The sequence below is a fragment of the Chionomys nivalis genome, chromosome 6, assembly GCF_950005125.1.
Source record: "Chionomys nivalis chromosome 6, mChiNiv1.1, whole genome shotgun sequence".
Lineage (NCBI taxonomy): Eukaryota > Metazoa > Chordata > Mammalia > Rodentia > Cricetidae > Chionomys > Chionomys nivalis.
The window spans coordinates 85400322-85419104 of record NC_080091.1 but is presented as its reverse complement, the minus strand read 5'-3'; the positions used below and the strand labels follow the sequence as shown (position 1 = coordinate 85419104).

Below are 18783 nucleotides of genomic sequence, written 5' to 3'. Positions count from 1 at the left end.
ATTTTTGATAGCCCAGTAAATCCAATTAGTATTGTCTATAGATACATGCATGCATTCATGGTGGGGGGGGTGACAATGCTGTATCATGGCCAATGAACCAGTGTCTGCCCAACCCCCATAATAATGACTTATCATGTCCTAGAATCTATAATTGCCAATAGCTCTTTATTTACAGGTGGAGTATTAAGAGCTCCTCTCCATTTATTATGGAATTTTGGTCTCCTGATTTTAAGTCAGTCCTGTAAAGCTGACAGATTCCTTTGATTTATGGCATATCAAGAAGGAAGTATTCCACAGCACTTCTCAACATCGAATTCTTACATTATTTCCCCATTTTTCCACAGTATTGTTTGGGCCTTAGCATGGACCTGATCATTCTCTATCATTTGAGTTGTAAGTGTCCATTACAGATTGGTTCCCATTACAACAAAAACCTTTCAAACAAAGGCTGAGAACAACCCAAATCAATGGCTATTAACATAAGCCTTTAGAATGTAATTTGTTAACATGATCTTTAGCAAAACAGCAATAGTGGGTTCCAAGTTAGAATTGTCTTGACTTTTAATCAGGTTTATGGTATCAGGTACTTTCCAGTGGAGTGGGGCTAAAATCCAATTAGAAAGTAGTGAGTTATCCATCCAGTTAGCTTCAGTTGTTAACTTGACAAAGCCTAGAATCATCGAAGAGAAAAGTCTGCTCTATTGGCAAGTCTGTAGGAATAGATATTGATTGATGGAGGATGGTCCAGTTCACAGAGCTTACCTGATACAAGAGGGACCATTCCTGTTGTCCTGTCCACAGCAGGTTGAGCCCTCCTACATCATGATGGTCCTGCATTGAAGAAGGAAGCTAAGTAAGGATGACTCTGGGACTCACACAACTCCAACTTTATCTGGAGGTCTTATCAGCTACTGCTCTGATATAGTCATGTATCATCATTCCACCATCAGATTTCATTTCTATTCCAGTTAGTTAAAAATCCAGGAATCATAAACAACAGGAATAAAACAACAAATGATACTCAGTTCATACCATTGTGAAAGCCTATATCACTCATTTGTATTTTCAGTGACAGTTCACACCCACCCTATATTAGGCTCACCCTGGACAGAGATCATGTCTTCTTTAGATATCCCTACTTTACAGAACAATGTGATACTCAGGAAATAGTTTTATAATGAATTTAATAATCTTTTCTATAATCTGGGTATACTTGATAAGTTTCTCATGAGTAGAATAAAATTCTAAATGTAAAAACAATACTATCCAAATCTAAAATCATTTAGATATAACTTGATAGTGCTATTCTAGAAATGGAAAGAATGAATCAAGATGTAGTATGATCTCTGTATGCCGATGACATGAATTTATTAAGAAACACTAGGTTAGTCTATCTTATGACCCTGATCATAGATAGATAAAGATTACCTTTATGATATAAAAAGAGTCTCTAAGATGTCAAACCCGAGTCAAATGCTCCATAGCTGAACCTCCAGAGAAAAAGTTCGTGCTGGCAGTGTGGCCCAGAAAGCCGTGTTTTAAAACCATGTGGGATTTTTTTCTGCTACAGCTGAATCAGGAAAACTTTTCTTAAAGGAACTAATGCACACTGACAGAAAAATAGCAAGAAGCTGTCTTAAACTCTGTATTTTTGTGTCTAGATTTCCTTCTCAAACTCCCTCAGGTTTTAAGTGGACTTAACTGGCCATGTTCGAACCAATTTGTTGGAGGAAAGGTGCTTGTTGGTTCCCAGGTGTCTTTCAGCCATAGATCAGGAGCCTTTCAGTCATAACTGTTTACATACACAGTAATATTTATAAATGCCAGAAAAACAGGTTAATAGTTTCACTTTTCATATTTCAGCATTCAGGTCAATTACCTTAACTAACTATCCCTTCTTTGTTTTCTAGTTGCATGAAGCCATTATTTAAAGCTTTGTTTAGCTATGAGATACACCAAAACATGTGAACACATTTTCCAGTATCAAAAAGAACTTAAGCCATTCCCTGGGACGTGGTTGTTTTTCTTAATCATTAAACTAAACAATCATTTATGAAGCTCCACAAGGGACACTCATAAGTTTTAGCTGTGTGACACTTCTTTATTCTTATTTTCTATCTTCTGCAGGCCCTGTTTTATCAGGTGCTGGAGCAATACTATATCCTACCTTTTCCTATGTTAATTTTTCCACTAAACTAACCTCTATCATAATTCCTTATTATATTTTCTAGAAACCCTTAATTATCAAAATTCTATTAATTAACACTATTATTGTATGTAATCATTACTTCAGATAAACAGTACAACTTAAGAGGAAATCATCTTCATAATAATTCACAGTTGAGAATGTCACATAGAACGGGATATTTCTATGAGATAATCACACACTACACTAAAGACCATGGTGATCCCCGACACCCACTCACACCATGCCATTACCAAAGAAAAATGATAGCCATGCAATGGTACAGAGGGTAAAGCGAGACATTCTGAAGTCAAAGTCCTTGAGGTTTTGCTTATCTGAAATTCACCCACCGGTGGCTTCTTTTCTAGTGTGCTAAACTCCAGAATTCAAGTGCCACCTGCTGATCCTCTGATGTGGCCATGGGTGACAGCAAAAGCAGACTCTGTCTCCTTTCTGCCAATATTTGCATTCAAAGCAATCCTGAGCAGAAACCAAAGGTCATATTTGATGAGATCAAGTAGGTTCAGGTTGGTGTGCCCATTCAAAAGCTCACTTTAAACACCCTCTTTCTGCCTTGGTTAGCACATAAGTCTAGCCTTTGCACATCTAGAATTTAAAGGCATATTGGCCCATTAATTTTCATACTGCAGTTTTTATTTTATAGAAGTTGCTTCATAATGGGATCATAATCCCTCTCCAAGTCTACTAGTTTGGAATTGCATTTTAGTTCCCTATGGGCCTGGCCACTAGGCAGATGCAACCCTGCCAAACAAGTAAGACAGCTGCCTAACAAAGGCCAGGATGCGCTGCTCCTTTCTTCTTTGCTAAAAATGTAGATCTCCTGGAGAGAGGTGTCTGTCAAAGCTGGTGACTAAGTTGCAGGTGTTTCCCTAGCCCGGTGTCCTCTGGAAGGAGAATATTAATGAGGATCCACCTTGGTTTACCTGGGGGGATAAAAGATGTTTTGTAAAATAAACACGGGAGAAAAGCCTGAGATGCCCTTCCATTATGACTGTGTGAACTATGTCTGGTAGGTATTTGGTAGGGATTTTCTACGGTTCCTATTAGAGTTCTAACCAGAACGTTGTAAAACGGTTCACCATTTCAGCTAACCAAGTTGGAACCATCTTGAGAAGCTGTTATTGTTGTGCTTTCCTTTCCCTTTAAGGGACAAGCCATGCCCACTCCCATTACCTCTGACCTGCCCATGCCATCTTCCCTTCCCTCTTCTGTTTCTTCAGCGTGCACACGCGTTTTCTCTGGCTCTCTTTCTCTCTCCTCTCTCTCTCTCTCCCTCCCTCCCTTTCTCCCCTTTTAATAAATGCTTTTATGGCTACTTTCTGTGTCCATGGGTCTGCTCACAACCGCCGCACATTGGGAACTCTGCCACTCGGGTGCCGGACTCTGGAGCCAGCACCCGGCACCGCTGGAGACCCGCCGGAGCTTGCTGCTCCATGAGCCCGCTGGGTGGGGGGAACCCTAATATTTTAAGAATAAGATTGGTGCCACGTGACTCCCGAACTGGGTTCTTTTCCACTTCGCCAGCTTCCCTAATTGCTTCAATCAGCGCTTCCATCAGTGAGTGTCTCCCGTTCTGCTGCGGTTGCTTTCCTTTGTCAGAGCCGTGTTTGGATCGGGTCCTGGGGGCCGGTCCATCCGCATTAGCACCACACACTTCCCATGCAGTGCATTCGACTGGGGACCGGGTCCTCAGCATCTTTATCTTTTCTTTCCATTTCCTTTCTTTCCTTTTTTCTCTTCTCTCCTGGTTTCTGGGTCACCAGGATCCAGCTAGGCCATAGCACCCCACCCGTGGACAAAGGACGCTTTTCCACGCGGTCCTGGGTGTTCGTCCTGCAGGTTTTCACGATTTTGGCTCTGGATAGCAACCGGCTTCCCGGCTTTTTCAATTCCAGCCATGGCATGGTGCAGTTTTTTTTTTCAGTTCCAGCCTTTGCCCCACAGCGGCTCTCCAACAGAGCAGACTACACATGGTGGTAGCCATCTTGGCTGAGGGCCAGATGGGTCAGGTGACTTTTTTCGCCATCTTGGCTGGAAGCCAGGCCACATGACCACACTCTCCTGGTTTTACCCTGCCTCTTCACCTGGTTCTCACTAAACTCCTCATGTTAACTCGGTTAAATGTATTTTGAGCAATGGTCAAATGCCTTTAATAGGGCCCATTAGAGGCGTCCACATTGTCCAATTCCTGTTCACTCTTTCTATATATAATAATTGTTTATTACATCTCATTTCAGACTACAAAACATGAGTTTCATATTTTAAACTGGTATGTATCTTTAAGTCTCTTAAGCTGTTCTCTACCATTGTTGGTTCCGCCACTAACCTTATATTACAAACAGTTCTTTGCCCTCAACTGCTCAGAGATCTAGGGAATGTGATATTTAAATATTTAATTATTAAAAAAACTTTTCACAACAAAAAAGAGACAGGTTGGCTCCTAGCAGCAGCTCTCTGCTCCCTCCAAAGAAGACAGAAGACAGACACGCGCAGAACAACGTCCTTCTGCATTTTGCTTCAACTGCAGAGCGCTGACCATTGGGCAAAGCTGCCTTTCGTCTAAAGTAAAGACCTCCAGACGTGGACGAAATCGCTGGAATCGACAGCCTAGCTGCTCAGGTCAAGATAGGCCTGTCTTCCTACAGATTTCTTAGCCCACAGGGTCTTCTACAGCCTGACAGGCCCTGCACTAAACAGCAAAGGTCAAATACAACCTTCAGTGACCACAGAGGATCCAAAAAGAGTAGCTCTGGGTGCCAATCAAGTAAGTTCTCTGTCATTTTTTAATCAGTAACTCAAGTAAAATCTTATCCTTCTCAAAGATCTCTGACAGTTTGACAGCTGAGAGGTTTCGCCAGGTTGAGGTTTTGCAAGGTGACCTCACCAAACAAATTTCAAATTAAATTTATCTCTTATGCCACAGTCATTATGTCTAAAACTTCTGTTTTCACAAACCCAAGGAGTTCTCGTGAGTTCCAGGGAGCCGAATTAAAAAATCCATCTTAAACAGGCCAGATACCCCCTCAATTCCCTGGTCCTAAAAATTTTTTTTTCTTAATTTAACTTTGTTTTTGTTCTGCCAATACCTTAGGGACACCAGACAATTTTCATGCCACAGACACCAGTCAAAGGCAAAGAGACCAGCCATGCCAGGATGCGACCAGCACCCAGCCTTCTCTCGCACCCCCCCAAAAGACGACTCCCACAATCAGCAGGAAGCAGTCTTGAGAGTTTGTTGCCCCAGTTCCTTTGGGCTGTGGTGTCTCGTCTCCTGCTTTTTATTATAAGGAAGACCTGGGAATATTGTGCTTTCCTTTCCCTTTAAGGGACAAGCCACGCCCACTCCCATTACCTCTGACATGCCCACGCCATCTTCCCTTCCCTCTTCTGTTTCTTCACCCTAAAACTGGAGCTTTTAACTCATAGTGGCACCAATGACATCTATGAGGCGATCAACCATGGGATCCCTATGGTTGCCATTCCTTTGCTTGGAGACCAATTTAGTAATGTTGCTCACATGAAGACCACAGGAGCAGGGCTTCAACTGAACTTTCTCACAATGTCCAGCACAGATTTGCTCCATGCTGTGAAGACAGTCATTAATGGCCCTTCGTGAGTACAGTGATTTTATTCAAGTTGGAACTAGTTCAGATAAGTTTTCTCCAAGGTAACAATAGAATTCATCTGACCTTTAAGTTTAAAAACAACAATATAAAACTCATTTAACCAATGAGGAATGAGTATTTACCATCAAACAAGACTGAAAATTATCCCTACAGACTTACTGTATGAGAAGTTAGTTTAGAATAATTTGATGAGGGAAATAATTTCTAAACAAGTTATCAAAGACCTGAACCCCAGCCCTGAAGTCATCTCTGCAAAGTATACTCCATTCTCACCAGTTACCATTTTAATCACTAATAGTGCTTTTATTGAAATTTCAGAGAATTTTAACAGTTTTTTTCTCAAAAGCATCAATGTGGTCATTGTCAAATTGTATGAACCACCTCACTTACAGTGCCAGAAAGGGCTTATGGACATTTGCTCTGCTGGAAAGATTTCCTTCCCACAATGATTTCTCATTTCAGTTTTGGAAAGAATTTCACAGAAAATACCAACCTCCAGGCAAACCTCCCAACATGTCCCAGTCAAAACCACACTGTACCTAGTGCTCCTCTATGACATTTATTGAGTCTCATGATGCTTTTCCTGAACCTTTCATAGGCTTGAAGAAAGTAAACTAATTGGCTTTTGATGTTGATGTCTTTAGCTATAAGGAGAATGTCATGCGGCTATCAAGAATCCACCACAACCAGCCAGTGAAGCCCCTGGACAGAGCTGTCTTCTGGATTGAGTACGTCATGCACCACAAAAGGGCCAAACACCTTCGTGTGGCAGCACATGATCTCACCTGGTTCCAGTACCACTCTCTGGACGTGCTTGGATTCCTGCTTGCCTGTGTGGTGACTGTGATGTTCGTCATCACAAATTGCTGACTACAATGGCCATGGCATGTCCAGAAAAAAAATGTTCCCTGAGTACTTCTCTTCAACATCGGGTTCTTACATTATTTCCCCATTCTTCTGCAGTATTCCCTGAGCTTTAGCATGGGCCTGATTATTCTCAGTCATTAGGGGAGCTGTAAGTCTCTGAACTGATTGGTCCCTGCTACAACAAAAGTTTCTCTGACAAAGGCTGAGACTAACCCAGAACTATGGCTATTAACATAACTCTTTATAAAATAATATGGCAACATGATCATTTAGCAAAACAGCAGTAGTAGGTTCCAAGCCAGGATTTTCTTGACCTTTAATCAGGTTTATAGTGTCAGGTTCTTCCCATTAGAATGGGGGCTAAAATCCAATTAGGAAACAGTTAATTATCTATCTAGATAGCTTCAGTTGTTAACTTGACAAAGCCTAGAGTCATCAATGAGGAAAGTCTGGTCTCTTGGCAAGCCTTTGGGAATGGATATTGATTATTGATTGATGAAGGATGGTCCAGTCCACAGAAGATTGAGCTGATCTGATATAGAAGGGAACATGCCTGTGGTCCTGTCCACAGCAGGTTGACCTCTCCTAAATCATGATGGTCCTACATTGAATAAGGAAGCAAAGTAAGGATGAGTCTGGGAGTCATACAACCCCAACTATCTTTTGATGTCATACCAGTTACTGCTCTGATATAGCCATGCTGTCATCATACCAACAGCAGATTCCATTTCTAGTCCAGTTAATTATAAATCCAGGAATCCTAAACACCAGAAACTAAACAGCAAACGTCACTCAGGCCGTAGAATTGTGGGAGAACTGTATTACGCATTTGCATTTTCAATCACAGTTTGCGCCAACCCTATATTAGGTTTATCCTGGACAGAGAGACCTTGTCTTCTTCTTCATATATCCAGACTTCATAGAACAATTTGATAATCAGTAAATACTTTTTGAATGACTCCAGGAATCTCATTCTACAATGTGGGTATATACTGTGAGTTTCTCAAGGTTAGGATAAAATTCTAAATGTATAAACAACGCTATCTTAATTTGATATCATAGCTGATTCAAACATAACTAGATAGTGCTATTCTACAAATGGGAAGAAAGAATCAAGGCATGGTATGATTTCTGTACACAGATGACATTAATTTATGAGGAAAACCAGGGTAGTCTATCTCATGGCTCCGATCACATGACAAAGATTACCTTTATGATATAAAAGAGTTCTTATAATTAATTTTTGAAGTTTTAACAGCAAAGAGTGAAAATAATAGTTATCGTTGTGAAGAAGACAGCAGAGTAAACTACCAGAATAAACTACAAGAAGTCAAGTCTCCAGAAAAGAGCAAGACAAAGAAAACCTGTATCGAGCATGTGATGTGACTCCACATATTACAGAAAAAAAAAATGTTTTGTGCAGTACAGAATCACAAAAAATAACTAACCAAGTGCCACCCTAATTCCAAAAATAAAATATTCACACATTCTATATTGGTGAGCACTAGATTTCAAAACAGACAAGTGGACTTCTGCTCCAATGTAAGTTGAGGTGGAATTAACTGGATTTTATCAGCAACAAGAAGAAAATCCTACATGAGAAGCACATGCACTGAAACTAGGAACAATCTTACTACCAATGCAGAGCTGAGTCCTTCACCCATAATATGTTCACAGCATCAGAGTCAGAAGCAGCAGAAACTCTAGTTAGTTAGTAAGAGTGAGGTAAACCCTGTGACAATCTTAGTGTCATGCCTGTAGAGTATACTAACCCCCCAAAGGTGGGGAAATTATTATGATCTGGTTGCCCAGGAAGCATCAGTAGTGGACAAGGACAGAAAAGAAGAGTAACTGCAGCTAATACACAGTGTCCTACAAAAGAGAGATGAGAAAGCTGATCAATCAAGAGCCCTTGCTCCTTCCACACCCAGGGCAGACTGAGATCCCCTGTGTCTAAATCCCAGGGCAATACAACCAAGCTGATGCTAGGAATAAATGAAATAAGGAAGAGAGCTGAAGCTGCCCAAGCAAGTTCCCCATAGATTTGCAAATAGATTATTCCAAAGTCCCCAAAACCTACAGGCCCGAGCTATAAAGGCAGCACTGGCCAAAAGAAATCTTTACTCACAAGAATTAAAAGAAAACTGATTGTTCACAGGGAAAGACATGTCTGATAACATTCAGAGAGTCCAGGTTCTGCAGGTCAGAAAGACTAAAAATGAGACGCTGATTCAGAAAAAAAAAAAAAAAAAAAAAAAAAAGACTTCTTTTCGGAGGGATAAAAGCTACTTTTTTACTTTTTTTAAAATTCTTTCTTAAACTCTATTCTTTTTTTCATTCTGTTTATTTACTCTGTTTTCTTTCTTTCCCTTTCCTGACGACTGACTACCTTCTTTACTTTCTAATGTCTTCCTTCTACATCTTGACTTCTATCTGCATCTTTCTTGGTATTTTCCTTCTGTCTTTTTTATTTTTCCCTTAGAGCTTATATGCCACAGCAGAATCTTTCCAGCAATATAAAAATTATGAAGTGGTTACATTCTATTTTTAGGTGAATGATTACAATTAATACAGGCGAAAAACAATGTGTTTTCCATATTTCTTAAAATATTAAACATTTTATATTTTATAGATGAAACAGTCTACCACTTCCACAGACTTTAAAGATCCTGAGCATTTCCATCATGTAGTTACATATCAAAGAAAAGTAAGAACAGATCCACACAAACCTTTTACAGGGAACTGGGATGGGGGCATAACAACAGACAGGGTGGATCCCCATTTCCGGGGTCCCCACCCCAAGCCTGTTAAACTCAAGCAAGGTCCTGCAAGATGATTTTGTCCAAACTTCCTACCAGCCCAGTTCCCTGCTGTATTCAACTATCATACCCACCCCAGGACTGGCCACAAGTTCTACCCTGTTTCTCTCTCTACCTAATCTGCCTACTCAGGAGCAACCTAATTTGTGGCTCCCAGAAAGGACAGGTCAGGATAAATTCGGTTCGGCCCAAGAGCCTGATGGTGCTTCCACACATTCCTTCCCCCAGTATCTTTTTCTAATAATATTTTGCCTCAATGAGAAAATAATAAAAATAAGGAATTATGTTCTTGGTGATGTCTACAAAAGATACATGGATTCAGAAAAGGGTTGAGATCAAAATATAGAACATGACAAAAATATGGCTCATGAATATTAAGAAAAAATAATAGTCAAAATTTGGGAACAAAACTATTGCCAATCAAATTAGAAAGGAGTAAGTGTGAACTTTCTGTTACAAAACAGATTTAACATTACATAAAAGAAACTTTTCAAAAAAAAAGGAAACTTTTCTATCTCCTTTAACATGTGCTCCCCAACAAACTGGTTACACACACACACACACACACACCTAAATAAGCCAATCAAAGTAGCCAAACAGTTGTAGAATGCAGAAAAACAGATTTTTTTTATTGTGATCACTTTAGAAAGAGAGACAGAGAGCCAGTCATCCTTACCCAACTTCACCTTTGAGATTCTGACAAGATATATGCATAGCTAGCCAGTTCAGACATGCGTTGGTCTCTTGCCCAACATTATTTTAGCACCTAATCTCTTCAGGTGTATTTTGGCCCTAGCTTGCAAAGGATTTTTGAGGACAGATTCCTCCTGGGTGTCCCCAAGGCATCAGACATTTCTTCTCCCAGCAGAAGGTCTCCAGGAAAATTCTAATTTCTTAGCATCCATTCTTTTAATAGTCTGATAGCCAAGGAGGGAAGGAGAATTGTCTCATGAGAATATATTCACTCCTGCCAGGCTGAATAGTTACAAGAAAGCAGATTCCTGGTTGGGCAGAGCTGAAACCAATGGAAAGGCATAAAGAACAGGGATATTTTATCTAAGATAAAAATAATTGCAAAAAAATAATAATTGCAGTATTTATAATTGTAAGGTCATACTACGAACCACTGATTCAGAAATATAAAATCATTAAATAGTGTGATAAATGATCCACGCTGCTAAATTCTTATAAAGACACACCGAACTGTGATATTTAAAAAATGTGAATCAACAGTTAGTCTTTACTTCAAGTTGTTATTAAGGAAGCTACATTAGAAGCACAGAGAGATCTTGCTTTCCACTGTTCTCTAAGTACATTATATATTCAAGGTCATTGAGAACTAGGAGTCATTTCAGATGTCCACATCTGCCTCCTGGTTTTTGCACTTGACATCCTGAGGTTGTGACTATCCCATGTGTATTTGCCTTAGTAGGTACAAGTTATACTTTAACTAACTGACCATTACCCTTCCTTTCACTCCAAGAGCTGAGCCATCACCATTTGAAACGAAACTCTGAATTTAACCAAGATGTCTGTGAAAATGACAGCAGCCCTGCTCCTGCTACAGCTGAGTGGCTTCTTTGGATCTGGGAGTGCTGGGAAGGTGCTGGTGTGGCCAATGGAATACAGTCATTGGCTCAATTTAAGGGTAATCCTAGATGAGCTTGTGAAGAAGGGTCATGAAGTGACTGTTCTGAGACCCTCATCTTCCCTTTCTTATGAGGTTGATAACACATCTGCTATTGAGTTTGAAACATATCCTTCATCATATTCCACGGCTGGTGTAAAGGAACTTTTCATGGAGTCAATTAGGAAACAAATTTATGAGATGTCAAAGAAGTCATTTTGGAGATACTTTTTAATGTTGCAAGACGTGGTTTGGTTATATTCAGACTATTTTGAAAGTATCTGCAAAGATGCAGTTTTTAACAAGGATCTCATGACAAAACTACAAAACTCAAGCTTTGATGTCATAGTAGCAGATCCCTTCATACCCTGCGGTGACCTGCTGGCTGAGATTCTCAAGATACCACTTGTGTACAGTCTCCGATTCTTCCCTGGCTCCACATATGAAAAGTATAATGGAGGACTGCCACTGCCTCCTTCCTACGTGCCTCCTGCTATGTCAGAATTGAGTGATCGATTGACATTCACGGAGAGGGTGCAAAATCTAATCTATGTGTTTTATTTTGACTTTTGGTTCCAAACATTTAACGAGAAGAAGTGGAATCAGTTTTACAGTGAAGTATTAGGTAAGTACCTATTTAATTGGGATTGTTGCTTTCTCAATTGGCTGTGTCATTGAAGATGAACCTGAATCAACAGGATTGGCAGCAGAAAGATTTATCTCTCCTAAGTAACATGGTGAAAAGTCTGTGAAATTATCTGCCAAATTCAAAGCGTTGTAGAAAAGCTTATGTCCCAATGTCAACTACAAAACCTTGTCTATGACATGAACAGGACACTTCAGAAAGGCATAGACCCACAAAACAAAACTTCAAGAATTTCTCTAATTAACATATGTGCAAGCCATTTCAGTTCATGCTTTTAAAAAGTAGCTTTACTTCAGTTGTGGCGTCATCAATATCATTATTATATTGCTGTCATTACTATAATTCTGGGTTGGAACTTATGCTCTGTGTGGCATATGAAGAGGTCAGATTAAACTTTGAAGAGTTTTTATCTCCACCTTCATGTAGATTCTCAGGATGAATTCAGGTGTTCCAACTTGTATGGGGAGTGAACTCAAGTTATTACTCTTGCATGGTAAACTCTTTTACTTCTAATCCATTTCACTAGCCCCACAAACAGTAGCTTTAAACAAACTCAATGTCTTCATGATTTATATATTTATGCTTATGACTAATACATATTTCTAGATAGATATCTACATAGCATTGAGAAATTTTTTATTTATATAAATTAGTTTTCTCATTTATACTTTGAAACACTTTCTCATTTCACCTACTAAATTCCTGCACAGCTGCAAATACACTGTCTACGTACCAAGCACATAAAACATGTGAATTCAGCATCTATGGAGAATCTATGTTTATTTATTAGGATGATTGAAATTGTATTTAAAATGTATGACATTGAAGTGCAGAAATAATGATTACTAGTTTCAGTGTTTTAAAATATACCTAATGAACAAACAGCTCTCTTTCCATATTTTGTGACTTGTTTACCCTTATTATCAGCAAACAAACTTACATACACCTAATTATTACATAGTCAATCATGAATCAAGCACAATATGAGGACAAGGAACTCAGGCATAATGAAATTTTTCTCGGAGGTCAGCCAGGGTGATACAGTGAGACTGTGTCTCAAAATGAAATCCTGAAACTAAATCCCCACAAAAAGTTCACACTGGGTGAGTGCCAGTTCACACCCATAACCGCAGCTGTTCAGACTTGGAGAAAGATGATCTGGAATTCACGGTCAACTTTGGCTATCTAGTGACATAGGGACCGCCCTGAGCTCTATCAGAATATCTCAAAACAAAGCAAAACAACATAAAATTCTCAGTTCCCTGAGAGGATCACTCAACAGGGTTCCAGCACCTACCAGGGAAAACTAGATGGAGACTTCCAAGAAATGTGTTTCCTTGAGTATGACAAACAGGATTCATAGACAACTGTAGTTGTTGTGGGCTTGTTGCTGCTGCCTATTGTGTGATCCCTGTTTCCCAGGGAAAGAAGGAGGTGAGAAGACATGGAGGCAAAAACACAGACTCTGGGATATTCCAATACAGAAGCTTTTTATTGGAAAAAAAAAAAAGTCAAAGGTTTTGGAGGTTTAGGGAAATTAAGGTAGAACAGGAACGTTTTTGGTTGGTCCTTTTAAAACTGGCAGTCACTGTTGGATGTTGTGATTGACTAGGTGTGTGTGTGTCTTTAGTTACTATGCTGTTGGTCTGCTAACAGGTTGTTTTGGCCATTTTTGCTTATTCATTGTGAGTTTGCATGTGCTTGCCTGTGCATGTTCTATTGCCTTGCCTCATCTCACTCTTTTTTTTTATTCTTATTAGGCAACCTCGTGGGAGTTATGGAATTTTATAACCCCATCTCAGTGACCACCCCCCAGCACTTGGAGATGTGCCTATCATAGGCTGGCCTGCTGGACAGGCTCTTAACTGACTTTGACTATAAGTCCTCAAAGGGTTGGGTCCCCAGAAGGTCCCAAGAAGTCAGAAGCAAGGGAAGACTTTTCAGAGTACTAGGGCTTTAAATAGCCTCCTGTATTTGGGTTAGTAAACCATGGACCACCTCCCTTGGAGGTTTTGGTCCAGCATGCTCCATAGCCATTAACACCTGGAGTGTTGCCTTGTTCACCTGCTATTATCAGGATCTGAGCTATAGAAGATACTTAAGCAGAAATATTAGCGCCACTACCATCCCTCCCATAAGTCACCATTCAACAAGTTTAGAGGGGTCTAGCATGGATTTTATGTGATCCCACAATTGGTCAAAGAATGTGGTAGACAAATCCAATGGCTTGGCCCACGTTAATTAAGTTGTATAGGTTCTGATTAAATGTTTACAGCTGGGAAATAGTAAACCAGGTAGAACTTGAGCACATTTTGTGGGGATAAATGAAATTGCTGATGGAGGTGCCTAGACTCTTCCAGCAAAGGCAAGGGCACTGTCGTAATCATAGTTTAGGCAGTCTACTTTGTGGTTGCCTGTCGCTAGCATTCCTGCCAGTCCCATATGCAATCTGATATGAGATATGTGCCAGGTGTGTACTCTGGATTGTAATAAGTCTTGAATAGTTTGCATAGTTTGGGAGATGGAATCCTTTTGGGACTTTAATTTTGTGCAAATATAGTATTTTACATGCTTGTATGGCATAGCAGCTACCTGAGAAAATATTTACAGATTCTGATTTGGTCATTTTCGATACCTTAAGGACTGCCAATAACTCTCCTGGTTGTACTGATCCAGGATTTGGTTAGGTATAGGCCTTTTCCTTGTAATTAACTCCCATTATTACTTCAACCCAAAATTAGTTTTATTGGCATCTGTAAAGGTTATAGCAGCCAGGACAATGACATTTTTTGATGGTGTGTCATAATTTTTAATCTTTAATTTTAAAGGGGGGGAGGGCAGAAAGTCATCTATCCCGAGAGAAATGATTATCCAGGGTGCCCATACTGGACCTAACAATGGCTTTAAAACAGACTTCCTCTCTAAATGGTTTGTTGTTTTTCCTGGCTTTGCTTACAACAATGTCTCTGCAGTCTATAAATGTAACTTCTGGATCAGAGAGTACAACAAGTACCACCTGCAGCTACTGACTGACCTGAAGGGCAAAAAACAACTTATTTTCATAGACTGTCCTGGGAAGCTGGCTGAGCACATAGAGCATGAGCAACAGGAACTTTCTGCTGCCATCTTAGCTATGGAAAAGCACCTAAAGGTATTCCACAATGCTGTCAAGCTAGCTCACAAAGACACCAAAATCTCTATTGAGATTGGTTCTACTGCTATTCAAGTAACCTCAGCGGAGAGAACAAAAGTATTGGGGCAATCCAACTTTTTAAAGAATATCTACTATGCTTCTGAAATTGAAGAGATCAGCATAGTGAACCAGTGCACCTTAACCATTGCACACCAAAGCACATCACTTACCTTCATGCACCAGGAGTGTGAAGCCCTTGTCTAGTTTATCACTCATGTCAGGTCCCACTGGGAACATCTAGAGTTTTGTGCCCAATCATAATCCTTTTGACATTTAGGGCATAAGGTCTTTGGACGAGCCCTGGGACAATCCTTATTTAAGTGGCCAGAGTGTCCACATCCCCAACAAATATGGTCTGGCAGTATGAAATTATCATCCTTGTCAAGTTTAGCATTGACCAAGGCATTGGTGGAAGCCATAAAGGTGGAAATGGGCCGGTCCGTGTGTCAATATCATGGACGGCCAAGACCCACTTATGATTATTTTCATTTCTAACAGGTACAATTATAGGTGACAGTGTTGAGTCCTTCCCAGGTTAGCTGTATAATAAGAATACTCTTGGTAGGGCCAGATGGGATGAGCTTTTTAACAGCATTGGTGACATGGGTCAAAAATTTAGGAAATGGTTCCACAGCCTGCTGGACAAGATTTCAGAAATAGCCTACACTGTCCTTGGGCATACAAAGTTTGAGGGCCTTGAAGGCTAGGGTTGGACACTTGTTGGAAAGTGGCATGTGGGCCAATCATGGATTCTGAGAATCAGTGTATTGCCCACAGGCAGTAAGTATGTCCCAGGGTAAATTAAGTCCAAATTGCAGATTTGTACAGGCTTGGGTTTCTGCTGCATCATCATAAGCAGAGTGCAATTGGAGGAAAACTGAGGGGTCAAGGCCTGCCTTCAACATAGTGTACCCACCGTAATGTGTTTGGAGCTTCATGGTCCATTGTCTGAGTACTTGCTCAAAATAAGGAGAATCAGGGTAGCATCAGTCGTCCTGGCACACGCCTGCATGGCTCCCAGCCTGTTCCCAGCCCTGCTGCCACTGGGAGGGCACAATAGCTGACAAGGACAGCATCACTGCAGCTTCCAGACTCCACAGGGATGGGATGCACCCAGAAGTGCTCAAGGATATTGAAAATGAACTGGAACCACAGATGTTGGACCCAGCAATGACTCCTCATTCAGTGACAAATGCAGGTATTTGGCCTCGCCTAGATGTTGAAACTAAGCACATATTCACCATGTCTTGTCTCACTGTGACATACTAGGAAGACACCAGGGGAGTCAATGCCTCCTTCCAGCACTAACTGGGTAGCGTTGAGTCGAGAAAGCAGGCCTTGGAACCAAGGATATCCCCCTCAGCACTCTTTTACACCCCCTGCAATGACCCTGTGACTGTTTCTGGAGTATCCAGGGGAGGGTAGGGGGTTGAGAGGGGATGAACTGTCCCTGCTGGTGGCCCCTCCTCAATGGGAATGCAAGGGGGCAATTCTGGAAGAAGCAGTTCCATTGAGTCAAAGTGGGAGGCAGCAATGGTGGCAGAATTAGGAGAGAAAGACACTGACAGCCAGTCAGAGAGGTCACCATAAGCCCCCTGCAACACGTGGTCATTTTACTCTCACTGGGCCCCAGCAGCAGGTCCTGGCTGGGCAGACTTGCTGAATGTTTCAGACAGGGCAACTCCAGGATGTCTGTTATCCTTTGTGAGGTAGGTGGTCCCAGGAGCCAGGGGAAGGGTCGTGGGAGGGGGCTGATAGCAGGGCAGAGTCCAGGGCTTAGGTACTCCTGGATGTCAAACACTAGGCCTTCACAAGAAGTGCATCAGTTGTGGCCAAAATATACTCTGAAGGGCCTTCTACCTTAACCACAAACGTGTTCTCCCTCTCAGGCATCTCTCAGCTGTGGCTGCACAGACATCAATGATAGTAGAACAGGGAATGCTGAGACGAGGCTGGGATGCTCTGGTGGTACAAGGAACTCCAAGCAACTTCCTCCTCCTCCTTCTCCTTCACTTTGGAGCAGTGGGCGACACTTCTGCCCCTGAAGCTTCCCTCCTCCCCCTGAGGTCAGCCTAGCCACCCCTCCTCCATGACCCACTCCTGCTGGGCTAACCTTCTTCAGCCTCCACAAAACTGAGCAGCTCTGTCTTTCAAGGTTCCCCCTCCACAACTCAGTCTCAGCATCTCAAAGCAGTGAGACCATCTCTCCCCAGGGGATGTGTCATCACTAGCCAGTCTCCTACCAACTGTCCCAGCAGGAGCTGGAGTTGCTGTTTCCACCTAGTACTGGAGGGCCTGATGTGATCTCCAGAGGCCCAGCTGAGGAGGAAGAGGCAATGGTCTCTTGCCACTGCAGAGTGCCCCGAACAGAATCTTTGACTGAGTAACCCATGGAAAGAAGGGAAAAGTGTTTCCCGAGCTTTAGCTTTGAGGAGATGGTAGAGGAGGAAGAGACTGAAGAAGAAAGGAGTCCAGCTAGGTCCTCAGAAGATAGAGGTGGGCCCAACACAGCCAGGGGCCCATCCACCCTGCAGCTGTCAAGGGACAAGTCATGTGGTGGTGCAATCTCCACACCAGGGCTCAATGAGGGCAAGACAGTTGGGGAGAGTGAACCCAAGGCCCGGGCCACCTCAGCTTCGCAGGAATAGCTCACCAAAATGGCAAGAAAAGGCAGCTTCTGCTCCGGGCTCTGCATATTGTGGGTGGGAGGCCAGGTAGAGGCGAAAACGGCAGGCAAGATCCAGGGCAGCAGCCCTCGCATGGGACTCACACAACTCTTGCCAACTTCGTGGAGTGGGTAGTGGCAGCACTGGCAGAGAAGGGAAAGCCCCATCCTCCAGGGAAGGGGCACCATTCACGATGGGCCCCAGGACGAGCCAGTAAGTATGGGCAGCAAAGAAGAAAGGGGGCAGAAAACACGGGGTGAGTGGTAACAACTGTATCTCAGTTCTCGTACTCAGCTGCAGGGTCAAGCTAGTGGAAGCAGCTGCCGTCTGAGGAGAATGTCCCCAATCCCAGAAGGGCAAGGTGATTTAACCACAGTTGAATAGTCAAAGCCTTCTCCTGAATTAAGAGACTGGTCACTGCCCTGATGGCCCTTAACTGGTGGTCACGTAACCAGATTAGTTGAGAAGAGAGACTAGGAGAAATCCAACAGTTCACACTCCAAAGAGCGGTTGGGACTCCCCATAAAGCAAGAGAGGCTTCAGACAACCCTAGAGAGTGACCCCAGGCAAAAGTCATCAGTTGCTCTCACGCTGCAAGGGAGTTTGCAACGGAAAGGGAAAGTAATGTCCACGGACCAAGTGTGCTGCTTATAGTGAGGAACTTCCACGGTTTGTAAGGCCATGGCCATGTGCTCACACGGTCTCTGGGAGAAAAGGACCAGTGGGAGGGTACTTTATTGGTTCTACCTCCTGGGTGGTCAGTCCTTTGGTGGAGGTTACCTATGTAGTGATGAGGAGAGCAGGCCTGCTTTTCCTCCCGCTCGGATCCCACATGGCTAGCTTTGCCCCAGAAATAACAACACACAAATTGTATTCTTTTAATCACTGCCTGGCCCATTAGTTCCAGCCTCTTAATGGCTAATTCTCACATCTTGATTAACCTATTTCTAATAATCTGTGTAGCACCACCAGGTGACTACTTACCGGGAAAGATTCTAGCCTACATCCATCTTGGGCTGGAGCTTCATCGCATCTGCCTCACTGCCTTCTTTCTCCCAGCATTCTGTTCTGTCTTCCCCGCCTACGTAATTTTCTGTCCTATCAAAGGGCCAAGGCAGTTTCTGTATTAACCA

The 18783-nt window shown here is 42.1% G+C and overlaps 2 pseudogenes; one reads left to right on the top strand and one right to left on the bottom strand.

Moving 5' to 3' along the window:
- The first annotated feature begins 5599 nt into the window (after nt 1-5599).
- Nucleotides 5600-6702, top strand: LOC130876368 (UDP-glucuronosyltransferase 2B4-like; annotated as a pseudogene).
- A 9025-nt stretch (nt 6703-15727) lies between these two features.
- LOC130875592 (SH2B adapter protein 1-like) lies at nt 15728-18339 on the bottom strand (annotated as a pseudogene).
- Between the last annotated feature and the right edge of the window lie 444 nt (nt 18340-18783).